At 35.7% G+C, this 24,522-nt stretch overlaps 1 protein-coding gene across 1 annotated transcript in view; it reads right to left on the minus strand.

Moving 5' to 3' along the window:
- The window catches only part of LOC136851928 (uncharacterized), a 124,561-nt gene that overhangs the window by 99,043 nt on the left and 996 nt on the right, over positions 1-24,522 (minus strand). The window lies entirely within an intron of this gene.

Here is a 24,522-nt window from a genome sequence, read left to right on the forward strand (position 1 = left end):
CACACACACACACACATATATATATATATATATATATATATATATATATATATATATATATATATATATATCAAAACTCAAGCACTACCAAGGTCCGATTTAAGTACACACCCACCATATCCCATTACAGGTCTGATAACCTCAGTAGTGAAATAAGTACCCAGCAGTCAGTCGGCTGAGTTGCAATTAACCTCTCCCCCTCTTTCCCCCAACAACCACACACCCGCCCCCACCCCCGAAAAAAACAAAAGAAATGCCTCGCTGAGAACTGCAGAGGAAAAGACTTGTTTCTTAACGTACTGTAAAGAGAGGAAGAGAGGTCAGGTAAAAGGGTATGAAAAATAACCGTAAATAAATAGAACAACATCGCAGCAAAGAGCCGGCAGCTCGCTGAGAATATCGGAGGGACTGATAATTCTATTTGCTAGCAAAAGAATACGTGATCTGCTTCGGCGTTTCGAACAAATAATAATTTATTCACACGGTCACTCAGCCTTGTCTTATGAATTCATTAAATTCAGCGTTTCATAGCTGAACTTTTCATCATTTCCTCAGCACAGAGAATTCCTATGAGCTTGCAAGTCCATCATTTCGGTAATTCTATTTCTGACCTGAACGTTAATAATCTAGCACATTGACCCCTGACGTCTCTCGGCTCTAAACCTCCGACATTCTTTTATCCGAAAGACATTTCTCTTCCTTCTGAATTTAGGTTTCTTCTAAGCTGGCACGTTTTGGACTCTGCTTCCTTGTTCGGTCTTCCCGGATGACTAGCTATCTGATATTGTTCGATTGAATACTTTAGATTCCATCACTATTTTAAACCAGGTCTTTGTATCAGCTTCTCGCACCCTGAATTCAGTTAGCTTACTGTAATGTTTTACGAAGTTTTTCATAATTCTGGTCTCCCTTGGTATTCGGGTCTACCAGTACCAGTGCTATATCATCCACTGTTCTTTCAGAAATTCAGAATTATACGATATTCCTCAATGTTTTTATATATATTCTCTTTGTTACTCGTATTTCTCTTTAACAGAGTATTCTTTATTTCTTTACTCGTTCTGACCTGCGGGTACTTGTAATATTCGCTTCTAAGTTCTAAAACGTAACAAGAATTTATGTCATTTATCGAGATTTCCTTTCAATTCTTGCATGTCTTTATATTTTCACAAGAAAAGCCTTCCCACACCTCACGTTCCAACGTCGTAGAATGGTCATGTTTCTGTGCATATGCGCCTTAAACCTGAGTTCCATTTTGGCCCAGACCCCCAAACTTTTTTTTTTTTTTTGTCAGACGTTGCATAGTCGTTTTCGCCTATAGTTTCCAAGGCTTTCCAATTTAATTTTAGTAGACGTTCTAGTATTGGATAGTTTTCCCTTTTAAAAGTCTTAGAAACGTAACGTCACACGCAATATTATTGCTCTGATCTTTCAATACCAGATGTGGGTATTTGAGGTGAATAATACCTTACTGATTGTGATGATTTACCCCTTATCTCATTACAGAGGTTTTTGATGGAGGTTTATGAAACACCACTGAAGAGTTATTAATTTGGCTTACTTTAAGGAATACAATACCTATGTGTGAAAAAGTTAATAGTTCCCAGAACACTAAGGAATAAGAATATCCAGTACGTATGTATGAGTATGTGTGTGTGTATATATATATACGCATACATATATACTGGATATCCTTAATAGTTTAAAAACAACAAGGAATAAGGATATGCAGTATGTATGTATGTATGTATACGTGTATATATATATAAACAATATGTACATATGGATATACATGTATATATATAAATGTATGTATATACACATATTATATAAATATATATATATATATATATATATATATATATATATATATATATATGTATATACATATATATATATATATATATATATATATATATATATATATATATATATATATATATATATATATATATATATATATATATATATATATATATATATATAAAGTGTGTTTTGTGTTTGTGTGCGAGTGTAAACAATCTAGACACAAACAACAGAGAGGATGGTAGTCTTTGCTGCATTGCAAAACTGCAGCACAGTATAAAAATGCAAAGGTTATTTGAAAGTCTGCATTAACATGCAACACCCATGAGCTTCAATTCTTTGATATACAATATGCGGTTCCTTTTAACAAGAGCGTGTTGTTTATTTCAGTGACGGAAACAACACACCGTCTCCCTTTCCTTTTATATTCAACATTTTTCCGTGTTTCATTAATATCCCGGGCTATATAAATTCGTTTCGACTGAATTGATGGCCATGCATTCGATATATATATATATATAGATATATATATATATATATATATATATATATATATATATATATATATATATATATATGTATGTGTATATATTATATATATATGTACAGATATATATTATATATATATATATATATATATATATATATATATATATATATATATATATATATATATATATATATATATATGTATATATCTTTATTATTTCATATCACAGTTTATGATGAACAAAAGCTTGACCTTTTTACGATTTCATGAAACACGTTTAATTTGCTTTGGTAATTACTAATTAATTACAGTCTAAGATACTATATACATATATATATATATATATATATATACATATATAATGTATATATATACATATATATACATATATATACATATATACACATATATATATGTATTTATACACACAAATATACATATATACACTATACACATACACACACACACACACACACATATACGTATATATATATATATATATATATATATATATATATATATATATATATATATATATATATATATATATGAAGCTACAAATGTCGTTTAATATCCAATTCACGCTACTTCGGGATTATCCCCGATGGGGAATTATCACTGAAAAATTTTTATGTGATAAATGGATCGGTACCGCCGGGTCTCGATCCCTTGACACAATACCTTTCAACAACTCCATTCGACGGTCAAACCACTGAGCCACCAGTACACACACACACACACACGCACACGCACACACACACGAATAACAATAACGAAAACGTTAGTAGATCTCGTGGAATATTGCCTGTCATTGTCTTCAAAAACGTGTGTCAACAAGTGAGTGTAAGTAAACCATATTGTTTCATATGTGCACATATAAACAATTCAAACTGTCTTCTTTACGGTGACTTTGTCCTCATTTTCTTCTCGCAATTCTTATTAGCCAAAATCACATACTTTTTCTTAAAAAAAAAAAAAAGGCATAACGATGCATCTTTTGAGAGTGTAGAAATAAAAAGAAAATCACATCACATCACAGAAATTTCCGGACAGCTCTAGTCTTGCGCACGCGCACACAAACACACACACACGTAATCCCGTATAATCCAGTGAGGCAAAGAAGAAGAAGTATCTCAAACGAAGTCCTTCACATAAGCTGGCAGCTTCATTAAGGCAATTAGAGCTCGACTTGCATCCGTAATCTTTCACTTATCGATGCATCGTCAATATTTCATCACCAGGTCCAAACGTTGTGACTCGACTATTGGCAATTAAGAGGAAGTTTCGCTGCAGTTAGGACCTTTAATTGTCACCTTTTGCTCCGGCGCCCTGATGACACCATTTTTCAGCGACGAGATGGAAATAACGTTGAAGATTGGAATGAAGTTTCGGTGTTCTCAAAGGTTTGCGCTGTATGCACGCATAGCCGTTTGTTCTCCTAATTGTTTACTAACGCTGTATATGCAAGCTTACAGCGTCATTGACTGATTCAAGCCAGCCTTCACTAAGCAGAAGAATGATTTGAGAAATAGAGAACTATAACAAAAGGATAAAGGGGAAATGGATTTTATTTTAAAAAGTGTTACGCCTTTTCTAGTTTTCTGTAAAAGAAAACTACTCAGATGGCTTTGTCTGTCCGTCCGCACTTTATTCTGTCCGCCCTCAGATCTTAAAAACTACGGAGGCCAGAGGGCTGCATATTGGTATGTTGATCATTCACCTTCCAATCATCAAACATATCAAATTGCAGCCCTCTACCCTCAGTAGTTTTTATTTCATTTAAGGTTAAATTTAGCCATAATCGTGCTTCTGGCAACTATACAGGATAGGCCACCGCCGAGACGTGGTTAAAGTTTCATGAGCCGAGGCTCAAACCACCGATTAGATCTATTTTCAGAGACCACCTGTACAGAAAACTCGATTGCGTAACACCTTTTTCGGTTGCCTTTTTTAATTATATTTCAATTACCATCGTAGAACTAATACAGTGTATTCTTCAGAAAACTATCCCAGTTTATAACGTGGAAGAAACTTCACGGACAGACAAAGCCGGCACAATTTTTTTTTTCAAAAAACTAAAAGCATAATTTCAAATTACCATTTCTCCTTTATCCTTTTCTCTGTTTATGTCTAAAATGACTTTAATAATATTCTTCATCCACAAAATAATCCCAATAATTTATAACTATTTCTCAAATCATTCTTCTAAGAATAGCTTGAGTCATCGCTATAAGCCGAGTTACTGAGTAACAAACATCGTCGAGTTACTGCAGAAAAAGCAATCATTAGAAAACTAGAAAAACCTTTATCAATTGAATGCAGCTGATGCAGCAATCATTTTCAACCCTACGTGCTTAAAAGAGGGTCTGCTACCTAAACATAATACTATTTTCATTAATGATTAACATCACTAATACTGAAAGGATAACCATCCTAAGTAACTGAGTTATGAAGCAGATTGTAATTTCTCATTAATTCCTGTTTCAACCGAATCCTTCAATATGGTTTTGTTAAAGATGTTAGACGATCCAAGAAGGAAATGTTTAAACCCTGCGAGCATTTTAGTAACACAAAATAACTATCATTTCAAAGGTTATAGGACGGTAGCATCACAATGAGACCACTAGAAAGAGTTGAGGTTGATTGTCTTTGAGTTGATAAAGCTTTATTTATAAGTGATACACTCGTTAAAAACAAAGAAAAAACCTAGGTTAATGAAGACGCGAGATTATCCGCGATTTATCATACTGATTGTAAGTCAGTACAAGAAAAACGATGATAAAAACGTCTAGAGATTTCGCGGAGTAGCTTCAGTCATTTTGTTATTAGTTTTCTGTAAAAGAAAACGAATGTGCCGGCTTTGTCTGTCCGTCCGCACTTTATTCTGTCCGCCCTGGATCTTAAAAACTACTGAGGCTAGAGGTCTGCAAATTGGTATGTTGACCATCTACCCTCCAATCATCAAGCATACCAAATTTCAGCCCTCTAGCCTCAGTAGTTTTTATTTTATTTAAGGTTAAAGTTAGCCATAATCGCGCTTCTGGCAACGCAACAACACAGGCCATCACGGCCAGCTGAGAGTTTCATGGGCCACGGCTCATATAGCATTGTACCGAACCTCTTAAAGACAGATCTATTTTTGGTGGCCTTGATAATGCGCTGTACAGAAAACTCGACTGTGCAGAAGAAACTTTGGCGCATTTTTTACTTGTTGTAGTTGTGTCTACAGGTGAGCGCATGTAGGACTAATCGCTGAATATGTGATCGTATAAATAGATGGACCCATGTTGCGATTTACACTATTTCAGTGAAAAAATACAAATGTTCCTGAAAAATGTATGATAATGTTTTCTTTGAGCGTGTATTAATCAAAATATGTAAAAAATGCACCGGAGTTTCCTCGGTGCAGTCAAGTTTTCTTTACAGTGTATAATCACGGCCACAGACAACAGATCTATCTTTCAGTGGTCTCGTCATAATACTGTATGAGCCGCGACCCATGAAACTCTCAGCCGGCCGTGGTGGCCTGTTTTGTTGCGTTACCAGAAGCACGATCATGGCTAACTTTAACCTTAAATAAAATAAAACCTACTGAGGCTAGAGGACTGACATTTGGTAAGTTTGATGATTGCAGGGTGGATGATCAACATGCCAATTTGAAGCCCTCTAGCCTCAGTAGTTTTTAAGAGCTGAGGGCGGAGAGAAAAAATGCGGACAGAAAAAGTGCGGACGGACAGACAAAGCCGGCACAATAGTTTTCTTATCTGAAAACTAAAAATACACCACTTTATCTAATTCCCGAATAGGTCTAGTATTACAAACGCGTGCTTGCAAATATGCATAATTCCGGGTAATTTAATGAAGCCAAAATGAAATCTCTCAGGCGAATTCCTACAATTACCTTGATGAAACTGACAGCTTCATTAAGGTAATTAGAACTCGACTCGGGTTAGTGATCTTTCACTTATCACTCAATCATTTCCCGTCGTTGGGATTAACACTTTTATGGAGGGGAATAAATGTATTTCAGAGAAGTAAAATAAAGAAAATGAAATTTTCAAGTTTTAATTATATTCGTCTTGTCCTTTAGAAGCATCAGTCACTTGATTTGAATATTATGGAATTTAAATGATGAAAAGCATCTTAGCTCTTCCGGAAATAAATGGAAAGGGAATAATTGCAAGGTAAACAAATAAAGTAAATAAACAAATGAGGTATATTAACAAATAACGTAAAATAACAAATAAGGTAAATAAACAAATACGGTAAATAAATAAATGAGGTAAATAAGTGAATGAGGTAAATTAACAAATGAGGTAAATAAACGAATGAGGTAAATAAATAAATAAGGTAAATAAACAAATCAGTTAAATAAACGAATGAGGTAAATTGACAACTGATGTAAATAAACGATGAGGTAAATAAATAAATGCGGTAAATAAACGAACGAGGTAAATATTAACAAATGAGGTAAATAAACAAATGAGAGAAATAAACAAAGGGCGTAAATTAACAAATGAGGTAAATAGACAAGTGAAGTAAATAAACGAACGAGGTAAATTAACAAAATGAGGTAAATAAACAAATGAGGTAAATTAACAAATGACGTAAACAAACGAATGAGGTAAATAAACGAATAAGGTAAATTAACAAATGAGGTAAATAAACAAATGAGGTAAATAAACGAATAAAGTAAATTAACAAATGAGGTAAATAAACAAATGAGGTAAATAAACGAATGAGGTAAATTAACAAATGAGGAAAATAAGCAATACGGTAAATTAACAAATGAGGAAATAAAAAAATAAGGTACATAAACAAATGCGGTAAATAAACAAATGAGGCAAATATAACTGACTTTTATATTAATTATGGTACATACAAACCAATATACAACCAAGAAAATATTTCGCCCGGATAAATCAACTGATAAACAAAAATTAAATGAAGAAAACTACATAATCGTTAAAGACACAAATTAAAGGGTCATTATGAACAGGTAAATTAAATAGGAACGTTTGAAGAACAAGTATTTTAGGAACATATGTTGATAGTAACATGTTAAGTAAAAAATGCGCCGAAGTTTCTTCGGTGCAATCGAGTTTTCTGTACAGCCGCTACAGCGTATAACCAAGGTATAGTGGTTAATGAGCCTCGGACCATGAAACTTTAACCACGGTCCGGTGGTGGCCTGGCCTATATGGTTGCCAGACGCACGATTATGGCTAACTTTAACCTTAAATAAAATAGAACTACTGAGGCTAGAGGGATCGAATTTGGTATGTTTGATGATTGGAGGGTAGTTTTTAAGACCTGAGGGCGTACAGAAAAAAGTGAGGACGGACAGACAAAGCCGGCACAATAGTTTTCTTTTCAGAAAACTAAAAATCAATGGCTAAAAGTAGTAAATCATTAAGATGGAAGAATGAATGTTGAAATCCTAATTTTTCCAAAGACCATTTTGAATATCATCTTGCCTGTTTGATAAACAGAAAACATTCGTATATTCCCATTTATGATCGTTACCCGTCAAATCCCAGCTAATATATATTAGATTTATTAATTTATTGCGATCTTCACTTGACGTAAATATCCTGCTATATATTTATATACCATAAATAATATTTTTTTATACTTTTAATATAATCTTTTTTTCTAAATTGTTGAACTTTGAGACAATAAGGCATCAGATACCAATATGCCATTAAAAGATAAAGATAGCCAATTAAACCTTAGTATACTCGGATTTCCCAGTAATGTCAGGATTAAGTTTATTACTGTTTTTATGACTGTTAAAGGTCCTTTATTGCTCGAAGTTTCCTCCTTTTAACCCTAACATAAGTAAGGCAGTAAATTTGACATATCCATTTATGATTTTAGTTTCCTACTCTCGTTATAGAATGCCTTCGGATAAATACTATTGCTATTGATACTTTCCAGTAATAATAATAATAATAATAATAATAATAATAATAATAATAATAATAATAATAATAATAGTATCGTAACATGGTCAACATTAAAAATAAGTTTGAGAGATTGTTTAGTAATTCCGTTTGGATCAAATTTAGCAATATGGATATGAAGAATATCTCAAGCAGATTATTGATTAGGGATGAAACGGCAGCATTAGGACTAGGATTAAATTTCTATGTAGGGACTACAAATAACATCAATACAGAATTCAATGGCAAGATTAACTACCTTAATGTTGAACAACACAATGAATTAGCCCCGTTTCTCAGAGACGTGATGATAGGGAGTACTGAAAACAACAACAACAATAATAATAATAATAATAATAATAATAATAATAATAATAATAATAATAATAGTAACGGTGATGCAGTATCATTAGAAATAATTGATGTCTCCGCTGCACTAATTTTATCAGGAATATTCTTTTATCATTTTATTTTCATCTGGCTACAAGAGATAATAGAATCTGACCGCTGGACATATAAACACAATCTAATAGAAAAATAGTTTCTATATTTACCGCAACGTTTCGTGTAGTGGCATTTAAACATGACGGCAGAGGAATAGTTGAGCGGACGCTGGTCTCCAAGGGGCCTAGAGCCCCAAAGGAATGGACTGGGGTGGGGCGGAAGGGGGGAGGGAGTGGGAAGGGGGATAGTAAAACAGCAGACGAGAAAACAGATGAAAAAGGAGGAATAACAGAGGAACAGAAAAATGGTGTTCTTTGAAAGCCATGACTATGGTGGTCTTAATTACCCTGGTTGGATGAAAGTGCCCACGTGGGGTGTGTGAACTTTCTATTTTGAAAGTTATAGGATATTGATGCCTGACTCCAAGGGTGAGGTCAAACGAGGGGAGAAGGAGGGGGGAGGAGAACCGAGGCTTGTGATTTGCTACATTTGCTCGAGCACGTTCACCACAGCACGCTCTTACGTGAACGTACGTACGGTGACATAAAGTTTTGTAGTAAATTTATATATATATATATATATATATATATATATATATATATATATATTATATATCTATATTTATATGTATACATTATATATACAGTATATATATATATATATATAATTTATTCATTTATATACACATATTCATACATACAGTTATGCATAAACACACATATATGTTTATATGTAAGTATATATATATATACATATATATATACACATTTATATAATTATTCATACATATATATATACATGTATATATAAATATAGTATATATATATATATATATATATATATATATATATATATATATATATATATATATATATATATATATATATATATATCAAGCAGCATCCCAAAATACCGGCACAATAATATGTTCCAGATGCCGTTGAAATCTTTGACCCTGTCCACGCTAAAAGAAGACCCAGCGGACTTCCTCGAGGCTTTATACATCCAAAAACTGACACCGACGATGAAAAAACAAAGGAGGAGGGCTTGTTACCCACCATCGTCATAAGGCAGGAGATCTGGCACCTGAAATTGCATCGATGACGCCAGGGCCCTTCCCCCAAACTCAGCCACGTGGGAACAAAACTAGAACAGAGTCACCTCCATCTCTCTAGCAAATCCTCTATGGCCTCATAAAAAATCATAACTCTTTACAAAATCAGACAGTGGAAATATTATATCTTTATATAAAAGTAGAGGTAATTTGAACATTCAGAGCACTGGACACAAATCACAGTGCATTATCACAAGTCACAGCCATCACGACGCTCAGAGTCGAAAGGCTGAACTGTACACAGCTGCAACGAAATGGTCTGGTACTGCAGCTCTCCAGTTCAGCCGTGGGAAGGTGTGCAACCTGGAAGCTCCCTTAATGGGGCACTGCCCAGCTGCCTTTTAGCACAGTTGTGAATGAGACATACGAGTAGAACAGACTTTAAAAAAACAGTCCTACGAAAACACCGAAAGTCCTACTTTTACGTGTTCTGAGTCATCTTGCCGATAGTGGAGGGCGGTCTAGCAGAGAGCAACCACCAGTCCCTATAGATCCTTTCCGTAGCGTGAGCACCACAGGCCTCCGTGTGGTGGTCGTTGGTTTGGAAGAGGGACACTAACAAGCATTCTAGCCTGCTCAGGGGATGAAGTTGCTCAGGAAGAGGGACACTAACAAGCATTCTAGCCTGCTCAGGGGATGAAGTTGCTCAGGGGCTTGAGTAGCAATGCTCCGTGAGGCTATTCAGTCATTATCAGCAAAGCTAAATCGATTACTGATAACGGCAACAGAAACAACAGCAATAATGAAAAAATCTGGCTTCCATTAAGATACCTGAAAGCAGCGAAGAATGAACCCAAATGAAGAGAGGAACTTCTAGTTAATGAACAAAAAGCTTGAAATCAAAAGGCGCCTTTTATGGGATGATATGAAAGTCTTTCTGTTTTCCCTGGAAGCCTTTGAAGTCTAATGGGTAACATTTGGCACGTATTTTTACTGTTTATGACAAAACTTCCTTCAATTTCGACAAGACATTTCTCTGAAATATCCTCGGATCTGGATACTTCACGTCTGAGATTTCAGGGAATTGTGCTGAATTACTTTCAGCATATGCTTAAAACACACGCTGCATGATAAATCTAAAGTTATATCTAAAATGTATCTTTTGGTATAACAAGCATTCATAATATCTTTTCATATGTTTGCATTTATATATATATAAATATACACACACACACACACACACACACATATATATATATATATATATATATATATATATATATATATTTTTTATATCAGTGGCATAGACAAAGTCTGCCTTTATTATTACTGGCCAATTTTTGTCGCAAGTCCAGGATGTCTAAATCGGTAGGGTAAAATCCTTTATGTCATATTCCTAACCTTTTCATTGATTAAAACAAAGCAACGTAGTTCCGGTTAAATAAGAAAAACATAGTTGTTGCCCATTACTTAAATCGTTACAGCTGTATAAACAGTGATATCTGAGTTTTTGTCAATTAAAATAATTTTTTATGCGCTTTCATCATCTTTTAAACCTTTGCCGTGATTGAAAAAAGAAACAGTTTAATAACATATCACTAGAACTTCAATTTAAAACCCTACACTCCTGCGGCAGCAAATCTGAAATCCATAAAAAGAGAAGGGGTTTTCCTCCCCTAGATTCGTCCTTCCCCTCCCCTCAGATTCATAGTTCCCCCCCTCTGATTCGTCCTTCCCCCTCAGACTCGTCCTCCCCCCGCCCCCTCTCAGATTCGTCCTTCGACCCTCCTTAGATTCGTTCTTCCCCCCTCAGATTCGTTCTTCCCCCTCAGATTTGTCCTTCCCCCCTCAGATTCGTCCTCCCCCCTCAGATTCGTCCTTCCCCTCAGATTCGCCCTTCCCCCAGATTCGTCCTCCCCCCACAGATTCGTCCTTCCCCCTCAGATTCGCCCTCTTTCCCCCTCAGATTCGTCCTTCCCCCTCAGATTCGTCCTTCCCCCCTCAGATTCGTCCTTCCCCCCAGATTCGTCCTTCCCCCTCAGATTCGTCCTTCGACACCCCTTAGATTCGTCCTTCCCCCTCAGATTTGTTCTTCCCCTCAGATTCGTTCTTCCCCCTCAGACTCGTTCTTCCCCCCTCAGATTCGTCCTTCACCCCAAGAGATTCGTCTAAGTAAAGTGAAAGTGAAAGAGATGTTAACTACATCCAGGGACTATGATTATCCTCCCATCTATATTAACAAGAGCACGACCAGAAATGCACGCAAGAATTAGTGACAATCATAACACTTGAAAAACGGCCTCGAACTTTTGACGAGTGATATTTCTGAAGATGGCGATTAAGTTCCCTATGATTCAATTCACCATTACCGCTATTCCCGCACAGCAGCCAGTTTCTAAGCTAATCGTCAAGGGACTACTGTAGAATGCTATTGTATAAACAATGGTGAGTTTGCATGTTTACTACAAAATTCTGTATCGTTCCTCACTTTCAATGTATGGAAAGATTGACTGATCACTTGCAGTATGGTCAGTGGATAAAGAGTTTATAGGAATATGGTTATACGGAATCGTAAGCCCAATTTACTAATTGAAGGAAATCAATCAAGCTTAATCAGTAAGCATCTTTAAGTACAGTTTATATAATATAAATAACGTAAATTTTAAAAATTATTTTTAAAAATGACAAGACAGCCGCTAACGAAAATGGCTTACACAAATCAACAAAGGAGAGGAACCGTGAAATCAGGACCGGAAGGTACCACCGAAAAAGATAAAAAACTAAGTTAAACTAGAGTTACAATCTCTTAACAAAAAAGAAGCAGACTACGGAGGAATATAAGCTAGATACTCACAAACAGCGGACGGATTCCTTACTTCCTAATGTTCATTTCAACGCAAAAGTAAGTAACTGATGTGCCAGTGCATTTCACAAGTTACTAAAGTTTATAGGCTTGTGATTTAGCGATATACTTTTTTAATGATTCCCGAAGCATAAGTAATACTAAAGTGGAAAAGGCTGCACCTGTGGCATCAAGACTGTAAACAAATTCTATTTTTTGCTTCAACAACAAATTCTTGAAATATAAAATGTATCAAACTTTAGTTCCCTTTCTCCCGCCTCTTTATCTTTCAAAGAAAAAGGTAATCATTGTTAAAAATCAACAAGTAAAAAATGCGCCGAAGTTTCTTCGGCGCAGACGATTTTTCTGTACAGCGTATAATCAAGGCCACCGAAAATAGATCTATATTTCGGTGATCTCGGTATAATGCTGTATGGGCCGCGGCCCATTAAACTCTCAGCCGGTCGTGGTGGTCCTATATCGTTGCCAGAAGCACGGTTATGGATAACTTTAACCATAAATAAAATACACATTACTGAGGCACGAGGGCAGCAATTTGATATGTTTGATGATTGGAGGGTGGATGATCAACATACCAATTTGCAGCCCTCTAGCCTCAGTAGTTTTTAAGATCTGAGGGCGGACAGAAAAAGTGCGGACGGACAGACAAAGCCGGCACAATACCGCAACAAAAACCGTGTCACATAAACCCTAAACGGTTAATAAATAAGTAAAAAATGAATCCAACCACATTTAAAGAAAAAACCCCTTTAGACGCGTTCATCTGTTTACTTTTTCTCTCAGTAATAAGTCAATAACAGAGCTGGTCTTCTAATTAATTACTGGAGTTAGCCCTAAGGCCTCTAACCTTACAAGGCAGTTATTTTCCCTTTTCTATTAGTGACAATGAGACAAAAAAGGGGAAAAACTTGTGATCTGGGAATTTATGAAGGCTGAGGCGTAAGGGTCGCAACAACCCAAATCTATCTGGGGACTTAAAATGAAAATTTAATCTGACTTTGTGTCTGGGATTCAGAGCCTCATAAAGTGTCACTTTTTGTAAAAAGTTTTTTCCAGGGGCTTTTACCCTATCGCCATTTAACTATTTGCACCTACAGTTTGAAAGTAGCATTAGCTACCAAACTTTCATTGCTTGTCTACTCGTTAATTTCCTTTGCAATGTCAACAAATCTGCCAGAATCACGCATGCGCGCGTACGAGTATACGATCATAACAAGGTAACATTGAAGTTCTTCAAAATTACATCGGTTATCTGAGCTAAAGTAATATTCATCCTGGACTGACGTCTTGAACATTTATAATACAGATCATTTTTGCGTTGAACTGAACTGAATATGGAATTTAGGCCAAAGGACAAGCACTGGGACCTGTGAGGTCATTCAGCGCTGAAACGGAAATTGATAGTAAAGGGTTCGAAAGGCGTAACAGGAGGAAAACCTCGCAGTTGCCCTATGAATCAATTGTTAGGAGACTGTGGAAAGTAAGACGGAAGAAAGAGAATTTGAAAGGAGGTACAGTAAAAGGAACGAAAGGGGTTGCAGCTAGGGGCCGAAGGCACGCTGCAAAGAACCTTAAGTAATGCCTACAGTGCAATGCATGAGGTGCACTGACGGTACTACATCCCTACGGGGATTACTGTGCTGAAAGCAACGAGACTGAGAAAATACTATAGCTGAGTTAAAGTCGACAAAGATCATACAGGTGTCAACAGATCAGATACATCTGATTTAGCTTCTTTTTTCTTCGCTTGGTGTTTGTGCAGGTTTTGTTTCAGGTATCGAGCGACCGAACGGGAAAACAGAGAGAATTTAATTAACGAAATGAAACGTAATTAAATCTACATAACAAAGATGTATGAGGGACGTCTTTTGTCGATGCGATGAACACAAAGTCAAATTAATTACATACCATTAAAAGGTTCGGAAATAAATAAGATATTGTTTGCATACAGTTTGCTTTATTGTCCAACGTCAAAGGACGGCTAATAGTATATTAGTATGTCAAATAATTGTGCGAGCACTTTAGAATAAAACACGGTACATTTTGTTAACAACTGACTGTTAGACTGTTGCAGACAGTTTTATATTGTCGCACGAATTTCAGTGGAAACCGATAATTAATCCGATACCCGGAGATATAAAAACAAAATCTAAAAAATGAACTGACGAATGGTTTGTCCAACTGAGTTTGACTTTTACATGTTCATTGGGCCATAATGGAGCTTCTGATGGCCTTCGATATTGGCTTTCTATTCATACTCATTGTCTGAGTGGGTGATATATATACACATATATATACATATATACAGTATACACACACATACATACATATATATATATATATATATATATATATATATATATATATATATATATATGCGTGTGTGTGTGTGTGGAAAGTAAGATGGAAGAAATATGAACGGAGGTACAGTGAAAGGATTTTTCATGTAATGAGCGTTATAGAACTATTTACAAACGTGAAAACCGATCTCTTCCGAGGGAGAGATGAGCTATGGCAATGTCACCTGCCCATGATGTCCCCGTGTTACGTATTCGTGATGCAATGTGTACCACCCGACTCTAAAATCAGCGCCAGATTCTTGCCTTGAAATGATGTCATTTGAATACAAAGCAAACTGCTCGTTCCCGCGGTGCTCATGCAAACATGCTTCCCTTCCATGCATGTCATTTTGCAAGCGTGAAACGGGATGCAGAAATGATAGGCTGTCGAAAGCGACCTTGACCTGGTGAGGATAAAATAAGCATTTGAACTTTAAAGCGTTATTATTTTCATCTTCGGTTCCAAGATAATATTACTGGTTTGTACCGAATAAAAGCGTTACGTTTTTTTTTTACATAAACATATGTATTTTATTACAGTGCCAGATCATAATTTAAACGATTGTGGGATCCGTAATTTTATTTTGTTATTACCTGAAAACGGAGAGAATCTGATGAAAATTTTTTTATAAAGTTATGCTGCCTGAACTGTTACGTGATATTTCAGAAATAAATATACATAATTTCACGTGGAAATGTTCAGTTTACACTGGTGTCTCTTTCTGTTCAGACTATAGGAAACCATAATAATGATCCAATAGTATGACATCTGCATGACTAATAAATTAAATGGTAATCAGTTACCAGTCTAATTCAGCTTAGATGGTTACCCATTTCCTAAACCTGCTATTCAGAACTTAGTTATTTGTTGTTACTGTAAGACGTTCTGTTCCTACATTGCCTGTCAAACTTTAAAGTCATGTCTTAAGATGTCTGATTATTGATGTAAGAGGTATGTAAGCAATTCCCATATCTTTAAATTTAGGACTTATGTTTGATTTTCATTACAAAAGTACGTCATATCTTCAGAGTAACTGATATGTTAGAAAGTACTGGAAACTGGCGTACGTTACTGAAATAAAATAAACTGGTTCTGCTCTGGTTTTTAGATTGGGGGGGGAGGGTTACGGGTGTGGGGGCATAGTGGGAGTAAGAGTTCGTATTTTCATAATCCGTTTTCATCTATGTCATGGGTCAAAACTAGGACCATTCACATGAAGAAACCAGTAATCCTGAGGGTCATGCCGCCGGGTAATACGTTTAACCTCATGACCTGACATGAATTGACAAGCCAATCACAAGCGAGTTTCGTAAGCAAGTAGTATCGATTTGTCGAGGGAAAGGGACAATGTATTAATATGACAGAAAAAGGAAGCTAATGATTGAGATCAAAGACTTCTCGGACAGGAAGATCAAGGCTCGAGTGTGGGGGTGGGGGTGGTATGGTGTGGCGGGAGGCGGTGGTATGGTGTGGCGGGGAGGGAGGATGTGTGTACCCGGTATCTAGGACAATATGGAAACCCTCATAGATACAAAGCTGTTGAGCCCCCGTAGGGAGGCAGTGCCGTCAGTGCTCCTCATGCAGTGCACTGTAGGCATTACTTAAAGTTCTTTGCAGCGTGCCATCGGCCCCTAGCTGCAATCCCTTTCATTCCTTTTACTGTACCACCCTTCATATTCTCTTTCATCCATGTTACTTTCCACCGTCTCCTAACAATTGATTCATAGTGCAACTGCGAGGTTTTCCTCCTGTTACACCTTTCAAACTTTTACTATCAATTTCCGTTTCAGCGCTGAATAACCTCATAGCTTCCAGTGCTTGGCCTCTGGCCTAAAATCTATAGCCAATTCAATTCAAAGCTGTTGAGACCCACCTAAATAACCCTTATGCTTCCCTTACATTTATATGATAGTAATTGTTTCAGAAAAAGCGCAAACTGTCTACTTTTTCCTTCTAGTTTTTCAGTGGATTAAGCATTACTGAAAAAAATATACTGCACAGTTCAACTGAATTATTATAAATGGCAGGTGCTATTAAGAAGAATTAAGATCGTCTGTTGTCCTGAAACTCCGATGAGACGTAAGTTTTAAAACATTTTACACTAAAACCTTTTATAAAATTGGTAGTGGATGGTTCGTAATTTATTTTGTTTACTTTTTTCTTATTTTCTAATGATGACCCCCCCAAAAAAAATTGTACGCTTAATCATTTTTGCTCTGTTTTTGGTTGCTCGCAAATAAGACACAAACTGCAGAATGTTGTCAGATATTTAGTTTCTCTACTGGTTTTCAGGGCTGTAATCATATCCTTCTATATACCTGTGTATTACACATATATACGAGTGTATACATAATTATATATATATATATATATATATATATATATATATATATATATATATATATATATAATGTATCAATTACTTGCCTGACTACCAGGTGTCTTATTCATTGCTTATTCATGGAAGGAACTTTAATTTCTCATCTTGTGAGGCGAAGCTGGAACGACTGAACCACCCCCCCACATATATATGTATATTACAAGAAAGATTTTTGTATGTGCCTATATATAGACACCTGCAATGAAAATTATTCTTATAGTTTGACCTTTCCACGTTACTGCAAACTAAGAGAAACATACCGGAATGAAATGAGAATAACGATGGTAATGTCTTCTCATTGAGTGTTAATTCATTTTACCGATAGCCGAGCGATGGTATTCTGCTTTTGAATGTTTAAAGTTAATTATCATGGCCTTCACGGACAAGGTTTCTGCAGAGCATGGTATTTGGTAGTTATTTTCTCTTTAAAGCATTTTGGAATTATTAATTAATGCTTTTGATAGTGCTTATGCGTTGACGTGGTTATGTGTTGAGCCCTGAGTTCTACGCTAGCTAAGCTCCGTTTATAATGTGGTTCGGATTCCAATATAAGCTGTAGGTCCCGTTGCTAAGTAACCAATTAGTTCTTAGCCACGTAAAATAAGTCTAATCCTTCGGGCCAGCCCTAGGAGAGCTGTTAATCAGCTCAGTGGTCTGGTAAAACTAAGGTATACTTTCTACGCTAGCTAAGCTCCGTTTGTAATGAGGGTCTTGTTAGCTGAGCCTAATCGGTAGGTCACAGATACAAACAAATACACAAATACATACACTCATGCACATACAAACACATTCAAACATATTTATACACACACACACACACACATATATATATATATATATATATATATATATATATATATATATATATATATATATATATATATATTTTACATACATCTATCTATATAATACTAAAACTGTCTTGTTTAAGTGTTTGAATGCACACTGGAAATCCCGGAGGCTTCTGGGAATCCCCTTCCTTCTCCCCTCCCCGTTCCCCTCCTACTCCCTCTTCCCTCCCCACCCCGTAAACTAGGTAAAAAAAGTGACCCAACGGGCCACGGTGGGTCTAGGCAAGATTTATGCCATGAAACATATACGGAGGTATGGAAATGTTACTTTTTTCATCACAATAAAAAAGTGGTCCAACGGGTCACGGGTGGTCTAATATATATTTTATATAAATAAATATCAAACTTGTTTATAAAAGATACTTATTATTCTTCCGCTTGTTATATAAATCTTTAGTTCTTCATTGGAGGGGTGGTTAGAGCTCTCGGCTAGCACGCAGTTGGCCCAGCGTTCGATTCTCCGAACGGCCAACGAAGAATTAGAGGAATTTATTTCTGGCGACAGAAATTCATTTCTCGTCAAAATGTGGTTCGGATTCCACAATAAACTGTAGGTCCCGTTGCTAGGTAACCAGTTGGTTCTTAGCCACGTAAAATAAATCTAATCGATTACTTCGGGCCAGCCCTAGGAGAGTTGTTAATCAGCCCAGTGGTCTGGGTAACCTAAGATATACTTTTTTTTTTTAGTACTTTCTAATATAGCTGTATTCAGAGCACCAAGCTAATGCTTTATCGAATAACCTTACTTACGATGTCCAACAACCGAATAAACTAGAGAAAGATGAAATCTGATAATTTCCCCCCTCTCTCAAATATATATATATATATATATATATATATATATATATATATATATATATATATATATATATATATATATATATATATATATATATATATACATACATATATACATATATATATATATATATATATATATATATATATATATATATATATAGTATATATATACATACATACACACACATTATTAGTGTATGCCCACATAAACATTATTCTTTGCCCTCATAAACACTCAGTAAAAAAAAAAAAAAACACTCCCATTTGATTACCCAAATACTTGTAGCCCAGGAACTTTAGGGTTTTGATGCGAAATAATTAGATAAAAGCTCAAACTTTGCACAAATGTAGAAATATGTGACATGAACAAAGTATCAGAAGTCCCATAGCCTCCCACGCTTGCGTTAGCCGCCATATTGGAATTCGCGTAAAATTGAAATATCTCGTAAAATAATGGTTTTATCAAAAACCATCACAGGTTGTGACACAACATCAGCTATGTATGGGAAGGGGGGGAAAAAGAAGTCATTTAATATCTTGAAGATAGGCAAGACATGTGTGACTACCTGGTGAAGCTTTCCTCCTTTCTGTGTACGGAGCAGTGAAAGCTGACAGATGTCAAACCCTGGATAAGTATCGCTTTTATGAATACTAGAGAACAGTAGCAAAAATGTCAGCCAAATCTGTATTTTAATCTCTTTACATCGCCACCAGCAAGTGAAGCAGCTCGCTTGTACTCTTTTAGGGTGTTCTTGCAAGTACAAAATTGGCACGGCAACCATCTCTCTCCAGTCGAATGGCGATGGAAGTCTTGGAAACTGGACTGAAACCAGTACCTTCTATTAATCCTGCAGCTCCAGGTGAACTGTTACACTCAGTCAGTTGTGATTGCCGCAAAGGCTGTCGCCATCAGTGTGAATGTAAGAGGACTGGTTTATTGTGCTCATCCATATGTGGCCAGTGCCATGGAGTTGGATGTGAAAATTCACAACTATCTGAGGAAGAAGATGAAGTGGATAGTGAGACTGTATAAAATTTATTTTGAAGCATGCACGTATGCTCAGTTTGTGTGGTATTTACATAAGATTCAAAATTTTAATTGATTAAATTTAAATTACTCTCTTTAGTACCTTCATGGCATGTTTATTGCCTATGTATTTAAAACAAACATACTGTAGTCCTTCACGTGTATGTGCATTTCATTTTGTATATTTCTATGTTATCTCTATTGGAATATTTTTTCTATCTTTTTAGTTTAAGATTTAGATGTTGGAATAACAGAATATTTACTACATAATTGTACGCAATATATTTGTGTGATACAGTTCATTAATATAAAACACTTCTACTTTCGCATGCATCCTATGTGATTATAGAAAAAAAAATTGCACCAGTTTCTCTCGCTGTAATTTCCGAGCTCATTAGTAAACATTATGCAGCAATGTATAAAAAAGCATTACTGTTGAGTAATTGAGTGGAACGCTAGCAAAGTAAGGCTATCTTTTAATTAGAAAAATAAAAGTTATTGTTTTGATTTATTTGTCCCATGTTGATTTTGTTTATTTACAGTGAAAACTACCTTATTTTTCTAGATATGTACAAACTTGCGTATATATTTGAAAAGAAGATGATTTTTTTTCTATAACTTTTATTCCCATATATTTGGTCATACAGTTCTGTGGAAATTGTTTTCGAGAATAAAATGGTTAGAATAGTTTCACTATTTTTATTCGTATTTCATATAAAGCCTTAATTTTGTAAAACAAACTACTCGTTCCTATTATAAAATAAGTTCTGAACAACTTTTACTCAGTAATGGTTTTTGATAAAACCATTATTTCACGAGATATTTCAATTTTAAGCGAATTCCAATTTGGAAGCTATTTTCCAATATGGCGGATAACGCAAGCCTGGGAGGCCATGGGACTTTTGATATGTTGTTTCATGTCAGATATCTCTACATTTGTGCAAAGTTTCAGCTTTTATCTAATTACTTCACTAAAACCATGTATTTTTGCCTAACGCTCTTGGGAATTGGTTAAATCCCCCACCCAGCAAAGGCCGATGTCCCTCGAATTCATGGACGTGTTGTTTGCCGCGGATTCCGAGTGGCGTCTCCCGATACGCTCGTCACCCTGTGGACGTATTTGTGGTTTGATTGCCAGGGACATTTCAACCTGTATATCAACGCCATTAGCGGAGGAGCTTGGAGAAGGACCGGGAGCGTCATGGGTTCCGGGCGATTTTGGTGTCTAATCTTATAAAAATATTGATATGAATCACGTCTCTCTCTCTCTCATATATATATATATATATATATATATATATATATATATATATATATATATATATATATATATACTATATATATATATATATATATATATATATATATATATATATATATATATATATATATATATATATATATATATATATATATATATATATATATACACTCTAGACCACCTGTGACCCGTTGGATCACTTTTTTTTTGTGATGAAAAATGTAGCATTTCCATACCTCCGTGTATATATCATGGCATATAGGCCTATCTTACCTAGACAACCCGTGCGGCCCGTTGGGTCACTTTTTTTACCCCGTTTACGAGGGGGGAGGGGAAGGGTAGAGGGAGTAAAAGGGTGAAGGGAGGAGAAGGAAGATGGGGAAGAGGGAGTAGGAGGGTGAGGGGAGGGGAGGGAGAAGGAAGACTGAAGGGGGTGGAAGAGGGAAGGGGAGGGGGGGGGGATGGAGGGCACAGAGGCCTCCGCATTTTTAGTGCGCATTCAAACACACAAACTAGACAGTTTTATTATATATATATATATATATATATATATATATATATATATATATATATATATATATATATATATATATATATATATATATATTCACATTCTAGGGGTTAATTCCAGACCTAGTCTGTCTGGATATGAGTGCCCATCGTTGAAACCAAATTATACCTGCATTAACTTAAGCGATGGATTGGGGACCCGATAACTGAATATGAGTCTAGCAGCCTCATCCCCGATTACATAATACAAAAAGAATGTAAATCTTTCAAAGGCAAGTTAAGGAACAGCGAACATTTATAAGTACCTCTCCTTTCCCGTTCCTAGCATTCAAAACACAAAAAAAAAAAAACTCGTTAGAGTTAGACCTCAAGAAAATCAATAGATGACCAAAGTCTTAAGAGAGGAGATTTATGACCGGGCAGCAAGCGTAAACGCTCAATGGTTTCATTTGCAATCTAAAGCTCTAATGCCCGTTTGGATTTACGAGAATGACCGGCGAGACGTAAGGCAATTTGTATTTGGTCGACCGAGAGGACGTTAAGGTCTCGTTAAGATAGTGTAGATTATAGTATTCCACGTCGAAGCCACCAAACTCTGAGGAGCTTTAATTAAATGTATTATTTTCACATATATATATATATATATATATATATATATATATATATATATATATATATATATATATATATATATATATATATATACAGAGAGACAGAGAGAGAGAGAGAGAGAGAGAGAGAGAGAGAGAGAGAGAGAGAGAGAGAGAGAGAGAGAGAGAGGCAATAATAACTGAAATCGTTACATGTATGCTTGTACCAGGACCCTGGCTAGTACTTTGTAGCTCAGTTTACCGCAAGAGCGGCGAGTTAGTAACATGGAGTGGCAATCTCCCTGGCGGGCGTGAGACCTTGGGCGGCCGTATTGAAACGCTAAATCAAGCCCACTGCTATACTGTAGTAACAGACTCGAAGGTAGCACATTGATTTCTTCCCCCATCTTATTTACTTATAAGATTATGTTGTTTTACTGCAGGTAAATTCATTATTAGGGTTCAATATATCTCTAAATATATTTCTGAGATTATTGTACGTCTCAAATACTGGAAAGGCAAATACAACTTGATTAAAAAAAAAAAAATCATCCATTTATTCAGCAATCAGTAATCTTTAAACATACAAATAACTATATACTCTCTTTTTATGTAAAAAAAAAAAACCGCAATTAACAAAATATGATTTTTTCCTGCTATGCTCAGCGTCTTGTAAACAAACCGACGACAGAAAAGGTCAGCAAATGAGGACTACTATAAGGATGTAATTTTGACATTTGAAAGGAAACTGTTCTTAAAAGGACAAAACAATATAAATTATTTGCCGAATCAACAGGCATAGGTCTAGCTTTGGCTTGGCCAAGTTTCCTTTCCATGTTACCATTCTTAAAGACTGGTTTTTTTTCTTGGTATGATGATTCGATAACTGTTACCATAAAGGAATTATTCTTATATTTTCGGAATTAAGTTGTACTTAGAATAAGGTTTAAATGATATAACAGTCTACCAAATGAGTAGATTGAAGTCATAGGTATGGCCTAGGCCCTAGACTATCAAAGTTGATTTATTTTGCTATCACCAATCCATTCATAGATTATTTGATGAAAACGGAGATTAAACAATTAGTCCGCTGACTGGCTTGATTCCATCTTATCCCAATATTCACAAATAGACTTTGAATTCCTCCCAAAGCACTTATTTTATAGATAAGAAACGGGATTATCCACAAAAAATAATGCAAACATATAACTTCAATAATAAACATGGCCTTTATAGTTACTGCTGATAACCCTGAGCTACAAAGGTATTAAAAACTAAGTACCAGTAAGAAATATGGTAAACGCATCCGAACAACCATAGCAGGCTGCGGCCGGCGGTAATCCAATATGGCATTTGGATTTAGAGCTTCGGCTGAGACTAAACTGCTAGCTCTTTGATCCTTACGTGGCAATATATATTTATGCAAGCAGCCATTGAGATGCATGACACTACTGTAATGATGTCAAAAGACCTGACTGTACAATGTTTCCTTTAAAAGCGATTGTAATACATATTTTGTAACTTATAAACCTCTATAATAGGAAACATTACTTTATCCTCGAGTGATTACGCAGGTTTCTTACGATCTCGTAAAATTTTGTACACACTCCGTTCATACTACCAGTGTCTAACATGCATGTTTAAGTTTCCTCTTTTTCTTCGTAAATCTTTATTTCTAGATGATAAAAGTCATTATGTCTATAATCATGAGAACTGTAAAATAAGACACGACTGACTCGGTCAGAACTCAAGAGCCTTTCTAATCCAGGTGCCACCCACTTGCCATTGTCTTTCCTTCATATTGATCTCAATAAAAATTTCTTACATTCCTTGTTTTATGAGAGTAAGAAATCATAAGTAGGTTAAAGTGGTGCCAAGTGGGCGGGAGGGTAATGCAACAGCAGCCCTTGACAATTCCGGCAGGAAAACATGGAGAACTTGCTATTAGCAAAAGAACGGGAGGTATTTACTAAGATCATGTGTATGTCGATGTATAAAATGTTGCATGAAGATTTGTTTAAAAAAAAAACGTATTATCAATGTACTTCCCCACTGTGAGAAAAGGAAGGCTACGACAAGTTAGCCGTTAGCGTAATCAGACTAAGCATTCAAAATGTGTAGTCCCATGATTTTAGTTTCCCATCTGATGCTGAAATGAGC

The sequence above is a fragment of the Macrobrachium rosenbergii genome, chromosome 24 (assembly GCF_040412425.1).
Source record: "Macrobrachium rosenbergii isolate ZJJX-2024 chromosome 24, ASM4041242v1, whole genome shotgun sequence".
In the NCBI taxonomy this organism is placed as follows: Eukaryota; Metazoa; Arthropoda; class Malacostraca; order Decapoda; family Palaemonidae; genus Macrobrachium; species Macrobrachium rosenbergii.